Source organism: Poecile atricapillus, chromosome 2 (assembly GCF_030490865.1).
Source record: "Poecile atricapillus isolate bPoeAtr1 chromosome 2, bPoeAtr1.hap1, whole genome shotgun sequence".
Taxonomy (NCBI): domain Eukaryota; kingdom Metazoa; phylum Chordata; class Aves; order Passeriformes; family Paridae; genus Poecile; species Poecile atricapillus.
Window position 1 is genome coordinate 106,681,025 of NC_081250.1, and position 8,285 is coordinate 106,689,309.

The 8,285-nt window shown below is 45.6% G+C and overlaps 1 long non-coding RNA gene across 1 annotated transcript; it reads right to left on the reverse strand.

Moving 5' to 3' along the window:
* Positions 1-819: 819 nt before the first annotated feature.
* LOC131576140 (uncharacterized) lies at positions 820-7,905 on the reverse strand. Its single transcript, XR_009276929.1, has 3 exons — positions 7,777-7,905; positions 2,697-3,004; positions 820-1,287 (listed from the first exon to the last, which is right to left on the reverse strand). It is a non-coding gene; the product is annotated as an uncharacterized LOC131576140 (long non-coding RNA).
* Positions 7,906-8,285: the final 380 nt, after the last annotated feature.

The window sequence follows — 8,285 nt, forward strand, 5'->3', positions numbered from 1 at the left end:
TTGTGAAGACAATAGAAGATGACACTGCAAATAGTAAAGAGCAAATGCTCCCTGTGTGTAGGTACCTTCAGACTATCATTCCACAGTCTGAACAAACAGTCAAATATCTACTGACAAACAAGCAAAAGTTAGCAGGAATTAATGGTCCTCTGGAATAACAATATGCTGTGGGAGTACTGTTAAGCATCCTGAGCTGGACAATTGTGGCAAAATTTATAGTTTTTCCTAGACAGGAACAGTTTATTCATGAATTACTGGGTCTTTTACATTGTCTTCCTCTGGGCTCTGCCTCTTGACTAGTGCCCACTGGCAAAGTACAAAGAAAATAAAAAATATGCAAACTAGCAACAGTGATGCTTGGTATAAGTGCAGGATATATTGAAGCCTGAGAGGAACAGTTATTCCTTTTGAAATTTCTAAACATTTCATGCAAAAAGAATTCCATTTCTGATGGCACCAAACATATTGAAAAAAGTCACTAAGTCTTCTGCATTACATGTAGAGGATGAAATTTAAATTTGTTATTTCAACATTTTTCTTTAAGTAGCCGATTCAACTAATGAATCATCATCTTTGGTAAAGCGAAGTTTCCTGGAATTATCCCAACAAAGCTCTCCTGAATATCCATTTTGTAATTTAAAATTAAGAAGAAACTCAGGTTAATACTTTGGCATCAAAATGGCATAAAATTTTGTAATGGTAAAATAATCTGCAGAATAGAAATTATCATTCCTAACCACTATTAATGAGAAAGAACAGTAATTCAAGTCTGTGAGCTGTTGAACACAGAATATCCCTTAGATAGCCCTATGGCCAATGTGTATCTGCTGATATAGGTACAGACACACCTCTCTTACATATGTATAACTTCAAACCTGTGGAGAAAAGCCAATCAAAAGCTGAAAAAATACAGCTAGATAAAGGATGATAATGTCAGGGATAAATAACATTAGGAAGTACAAACTTACTGGTAGGTCTTCCCTAATGATCAGGGTGGGACTTGCACAAAATTTTGAAAGGTATCCCCCATGCTCAGACCATCCATGTTTGACAGCATTTCCTCAGCATCTGGCCTGAAGCACTCAGCCTGATTGCACTGCCCTCCAACCCCCAGACACTCGTCCTCCAGTAACAAAAAACGACCAGCACTTATTTCAGTGTTGTCCATAGTGGATTTCAGCTGCCGGTGTCCTGGGGAAGCAGGACTCCACGGTCTCTTGCTCCTCCCCTTGTCAGGATCATTCATGTTGCTGTAGTACCTTGGGATCTGGGGATCTGTTAGTTTTGCTGTCGCACACACACACACAGAGAAGAGGCATCATCATAACCTCTAGGATGTTTCTTATCTAAGTAGATACCAAAGCATAGAGGCGAGCGAGCTCATTTGAAGTCCACATGGGAAGTTGGATGTAGAGGTGAGCAATAGGACCAGAGTTTCCACTGTCCCATGCCAGTGTTCTGAGTCACTGGGCCCAGCATTCCCATCCTCAGTGTCTTCCTAATGCCCTTCCTCCATATGTGCTCAGTGTGAGCTGGAAGAGCATGCATCATTCCTGGAAGACCTGATCTCTTGGTTGCTTCCTCCTCTGACAGTGGCGTTCAGATCTTCCTCTCTCAGCACTGCCTGAGACATTTGTAACTGGAGTCACCTTTCAGGTGGCATCAAACTCTGCCTGAAGCAGATATCATGTTCACCCTCTGCCCCAATGCCAGCCGTTCTCGTTTCTCCCTCAACACTGCGTGCAACTTTTCAACAACAGTGTCTGAAAAGCAGCCCAGTTGAAAAGAACCAGGGGGTGCTGGATGGCAGCCGGCTGAACATGAGTCAGTGTGTGCCAGGTGGCCAAGAAGGCCAATGGCATCCTGGCCTGTATCATCAATAGTGTGGCCAGCAGGACCAGGGCAGTGATTGTCCCCTTGTCCCCTCAGCACTGGTGAGGCTGTACCTTGAATACTGTGTCCAGTTCTGGGTCCCTCAGTTCAGGAAGGACATTGGGGGACTGGAGCATGTCCAGAGAAGGACAACAGAGCTGGGGAAGGGTCTGGAGGGTAAATCCCATGAGAAGCAGCTGAAGCTGAAGTTGTTTGCCTCAGGGGTGACCTCATCACTCTACAACCACCTGAAAGAAGGCTGTAGCCAGCCAGGGATCGATCCCTTCTCCCTGGCAACAAGTGGCAGAACAAGAGGACATGGCCTCAAGCTGCACCTGGGGAGGTTCAAGTTGGACATGAGGGTGAATTTCCTCACAGAAAGGGTTGTTAAGCATTGAAATGGGCTGCCCAGGGATGTGGTGGAGTCATTGTCCCTAGAGGTGTTCAGAAAAGGGCTGGATGTGGCACTTAGTGCCATGGTCTAGTTGACAAAATGGTGTTTAGCCAAAGGCTGGACTCAATGATCTCAGAAGTCCTTTCCAAACTACTTGAATCTGAAATTCTGTAATATATTCCTGATCCTAGAGCTCATCTGTGGGGTCTAGGGGCGTCAATTGGTGCAGTATTGACATTCTTCCAAAGAGAACTGGACCCTAAACTGGAACTCTAAACAGCTGTGTCTTGGTTCTGATTTAACTGTGGAACTTTCTACTGACCTTATCCTGCATTTTATACTGATTTAAACTGAGAAAGTAACTCTGAGTACATTTGGACCATGCTACTAACCCTGTCCAGGGCTAGGCACGTTTAGCAGGGGTTCTCACCTTGGACCCAAGGTGGCTTGAGCTCCTCTTGCACTCAAGTGGTTCTTGTCAGTCGGGTGTGGAATTTCTGCTCTACAGTCTCTTGTGCTTTGGGGTCCAAGTTGGAAGTCACTACATCTAGGATATAAAGTGACCTGTGTCTAAGAAGTTTAAATACAGGCTATGTTGAGGCCTTTCCATGCAGTAGAGTGTTTCAGAGCAAAATATTCCTGATGAATCCATCAGCTTCCAGAACAGGAGATCCTTTGATAAATTCATGTAATCTGCTTCAGAGCTGACCCAGAGGTTTCCTGCATACAGTGCCTCATCTGCAAGAATGGCCACAGAGGAGCCTTAATTAGCTGTGTGTTTAATTATTTATTTATTCAGAGCACACATTCATTCACATTGTATTCACTGAGCTTTGGTCAAATCCTAAGTCATTGTCTGCCTGCACACAAGTATTTACCCAAAGGTATGGGTTTAAACTGATTAACTCACACTGGAGCAAACGCCTGTGTAGGCACTGATATTGGCTTAATACCTCACTCAGAAGTACTCTGAAGTTGGCTGAGGTCTTGTACAGATCCTCCTCTTTGAGAGTAAAGTGTTTGCACAGGGGCAGGACTCGGCTTTACTGGGTTGTACAATGGCTGGGTTGAGTTGATACCAGGCTGACTGGGGTGCATGGAAGCAGCGTGTGTGGGAGCAGGCTGCTGGAGATCTGGAGATGGAGGACCTCAGATGCATTCCTGGTGGTGGGGACTAACTTTATTCTTTCAAGGTTTCCAGCAAGATAATGGTGTTTTAGATCAAGGTGAGCACGGGCTGGCTGTACCTTCCTCTGGTATGATGTGTCCTTGTCCTGTCCTACAGCAAACTCATTTGCTTTGCAAAGCATTCACACATGCCTGGAAGTGGAAAGGGGTACAAACCTACCCCTTGTGACCCAACTCCATTGCTGATGAGCCCCACATGTTTTCTGCCACTGGGGTTGCCTTCTCACTTTGGTGCTGCCTCCTGACTAGTTTAAGCCTCCTCATGCAGGAGAGACATCAGAGCAGCAGAAGAAGCACCCATCTTTATCAGCCCCATTTCTTCCTTCAGCTTATCAAAAATGAGCTCCCAGTTGGCTTTGTTTGACTTCTAGGGTTTACTGGATTTGTTGCTTCCCTTCTTCATTTTCATATTAAAGGCTAAGGTTGGGCTGTGATCCTGGTACTGTAGCCTCCAGCTCCTGAGCTGATCCTACCACCTCTAATTGCTCAGCTGCCTGATGTAATCACCAGGAGGTATATTGTGTGTGGGGCTACAGGCACTTCATATTTTCTCCCCAGCCAGATGAAAAAAAAAAAAAAAATAAAAAAAGAAGAAAAAAAAAGTCAATTGGCTCTAGGTCTGTCAATAGTGACTAATCAGGTGCTGTACAATTAATTATGAAAGGGTGTCATTTTAAAACAATTCTGAGGTGGGAAAGAACAGGCCTGGGCCCTTTACCTGCTGGCACTGTTTGTGTTGCTAAGCCAATCCAGGCTGCGTCCTCTATTTCATTTACCTTTTAAACTATTGCCCCCGCATAAGTAAACACTTTCTATAAAGTGTGTGTGTGTGCATGCATGTGTGTAAGTGGGTGGAGGGTGATATGGGAAGCTCTCCACCTTAGAAAAGAAATTAATGATGGGGAGAAAAAATAAGAGCGCAGCATAATTTGGCAGTAATTTCTCAAGAACAGCAGGAGATAATAGCAGGTGGATGAAACAGGAATAGGATGAAACAGTCTGGGGTTGAATCCCAGTAATCAAAATTGCTGTGAGATACAGAGATGGAGATGAGAGATGTCTCTGCAATGCAAACACCCTGAGCAAGGAGCATGGGCTCCCCAGCAGCCACCTGCCAGCCTGGGTCAAGGGGGCAAATCCCTGTGCCACCTAAACTGGCTCTCCCAGGCTCCACTCCCAGCAGTGGCCAACATCTCCCACTCACTCCCCTGGGGATACGGCTGCAGAGAGCAGGATGGCATTCCTGCTCTTCACCCTGCTGGCAAGGCAGAATTGTCCCTTGCAAAGCAAAACTCATATTTCAAGGAGGATGGCAAGGGAGCTGCTACTGTCCAGTGCCAGGCTTAGGGCACTGACTGGTGAAATAGTGTGTGTGTGGAGGGGAAAGAATGGCAGTCACGGAGATGACAAAACAGCTTAGTAGAAACAAAGTGACAGTGCTAAATGACTGGGCTTCACTGAGGGAGATGTCAGTCATTGAGACTGTGATGACACTGTGTCTGTTGCCTGGAGTGGTAGAAGAAGATGGGCTGGAAATGTAGAATTGAGGATGCTGGGGGAAATCCTCTGCTGGGACCACCTCCTTGAAGATGCTGACTGCAAGAGGTCTTCTGGAATGTGGCAAGGGAAAAGTGTCATGGTGTCTAGTATAAAAAATTAGGAATACCCTGTCCAACCATTTAGCTTGCTAATACAAAAACTTCAAGTGGCCCTTTGGTCAAAACTTCTGCCTGCAGCACTTGCAATTCTGTTCCATGGGCAAAAAAATAAAGGTAAATTCCTATGTGTGAGACAGTGTATAATTGTTAACACTGCTTTTTTACTATAATTATTGTAGAATTAGATGTATCATTCTGGATAACAATTTTATTAGCAAATGTATTTTAGGAGCAAAATGGAAAGGAACAAGAAGCCCTGCTCTGAACTTTTCAAAATCAAGTATGTTGACTTTGTTCCCCAAAAATTAATTTTCTTCATTTTACTGGTTAATATTTTAAATGTGAGCAAGCAAGCATTAAAGATAGAGCAAAACATTTGATCAAAATGCACATTTATTTCATCAAATTAGAAGACTTCTAAAACCTTATTCAAAGTTAGTTTCAGAGCTTTATGTGTATTTCAGTATCATTGCTGGCAGAGTCCCCCCTCTCTCCAGCCTTCAAAAAAACCACGTTAGATTGGCTTTGTTAATAGTGAAATATTTAGTACCCTTAAGCTCTGTTTCTGTCAGCATTTTGATGACAGCAGCTACTGGATCCCAGCCACAGCATTTCCTTGCCCTGTGTCAGAGGACTTTAAAATACGACGTGAGGAGGTTCGGGTTGTCGGGGCTGTACAATATAGGGGTTGCCAGCCTGGTTTAGGTCAGGAGTCCGTTCAATCCTTTGTCTTGGTTTTGAAGCCTTGCACCAAGAGCATGGAAATGCATTGCTCAGAGAAAGCTCATCCTAGAGCCAAGTCAGTCCCTGTTGAAGGGCACTGTGGCACTGAGCAATGGCTAACCCGGGGTTACACGGCAAAGCAAAATTAGTGGATGTAAAAGTGGAGGTTACAACATAAACCTGTGCTCAGATACTGGTGTAATGAACATAGTATAAATATTTAGATGTATTCCTACATCTAATTCTTATACTCATCATTCTTATGTCAAATGGTTTACAGAAGGCAAAACTATATTTCAGTTACAGGCACGGCTTCATAATTCTTTGAGTTAATTGAGGCATCTAAATGTTTTTCTGTTGCCTCTGCTTTGTAAATGGCACATACCTGTAGGTAATGAAAAGCTTTTCATATCAGTGACAGTAATGGCAGTTTAGGTGTCCAGCCTCAGGGAAGAGCAGCAGCAATGAGTGTCATTTGTACATTTCCAACAAACAGCTTGCTGCTTGTACCATGTGTATTGCAGACATCATGTGGAGAGAGAATTAATTGTGGCTTGAGATCTCATTATACTAAGTGTGAGAGTCCTGGTGCTGCTGTAGATGCTGAGTAGTGCCCCACAGATGGGCTGCTGTGCTGATGGGTGACCAGGGGCACAGGGATGCCTCTGCCAGCCCTGGTGTCAGAGCAAGGAGCCTGTGGGTGCCACCTTCCCAATACAGCTCAGTACTGTGTGGCTTGTGCTGGCCCAGAGCACCTCTCGTTGCTCTTTCTTTCTCTGTCTGTGCAGGCAAGGGAGGAGAGGGGTGGCCTGTCCCCAGCTGGGGTGTCCCCTTGCAAAGGAGACAGGGTGAGCAGGCAACGGGGTGCCACCCACAGCAAAGATCTCCCCAGGGGCCTGAGGGTGGGCTGCCTGTGGTGGTCCCAGAGCCTCATTGGCAACGGAGATCTGCTTGGTGCCAGCTGGGGAATCTCCCTTTGCCAGGGGAATCCCTACCCGGCCACTTCATAGTGTTTTTAAGGACAGCAAGGAGCCTTATCAGGTTTCCACATCTGCTCCAGATGCTTTGCATTCCAGCAGTGCTCCACAAAGGTGCTGAACCCTACAGCATCTCTCCAAAAAGGACTCACTTCTTGCCACCTCGGCAGCTGTCAGCTTCCTGCATGCAATCCAAGGGGAAGGGAGCGGCCCCGCTCTCAAGGATGTCCCTGCAGAGCTGACAGCAGGTGACACAGCCCTGCCCCTCACCCGTGTCAGCAGGACCGCGTGTGGCAGCGGGAGCTGTGTGGGCAGGAAGGCTGGGCTGCAGGCAGCCAAAGTTCAGGCAAACAGTGGAGAGCAGAAATGGTTTCCGACCCAGTGGCACCAAGGCCGCTTTGGCCACTTTTGGGTTTCACCTCGAGGCGCAGCCAGAGCACAGGGTGCTGCTGGCACGGGTGTCTGTGCAGCGGGGCATGGCTCTCGGGGAGTGCTCTGCCCCCAGAAGAGGGAGTAATTAATAAATGCCTCCCACAGCATTTTCCAAAGTGTTAGTACCCATCAGTCCCTAGCCAAACCCCAGTGCTCCTCCATCTCATTGCTGCGTGGGGTATCAGCACGCCCTGTCCTCCATCTCTCTCCCTCTATCTCCCGCGTCTGAGCTGTTTCAGGGCTTCTTTCTCTTTAAGAGGAAACCCAGCGGAAGCCTAGCTATTCAATATTGTTTCATATTATTTGGTTGTGAAACAATTTAATTTGTTTATGGCTCTAAAGGTCAGATTTGACTGTTGCCCAAATTTCTAAAGAATAAAGAATGCATCAGGCTGCATGGGACTTCATGGCATGATCAACTGGAGAAAGAAAAGGGGGCTAATGAGAATATTTAACTGGAACAGCAAGGCAAACTTACCTTCAGCTCAGGTCTAAAAGCCTAGTCAATCATTACATGTTCTTTATTATTTACCTGGTTCAAAATCCCCCTGGGTGAAGAAGTAGAAAAACTCACAGGCCACCCTCTTTCAAATTTTTAGTAGCTTGCTCAGCATTTTTTTTCCTTCTGTTTCAGGACAGTTGAAATGATATGGGTTGTGATGGTGCCTTTGGATAGATGAGAAATAAAGAGGAAGCACACTGTGGTTGTAGCTCCAAGCAGGGGTGTCTGTAAGAGAGCAGGGCCAGCCAGGGACTTTGAGAAGGAAGGTAATTCTCACACAGTCATCAGAAGACAAAGGTTGCATTTACACCTGGCCAGAAGGTTTAATCATCTACTATTTCCAAACATTGCAGGCTCACAATCTGTTGTGTCTGAGATCATAAAACATAATCACAAACTGGAGACAAGAGACCTGGGGCTTGATTGACCAGACCTTTTCTTTTTCTTCCTTCTTATTTTTCACTCAATTTTCTGCCTTTTTTGGAGGAGAAGAAAAAAAAAAAAAAGATGCTTTGGAAAAACTTGCTCTGGTCAGAAAA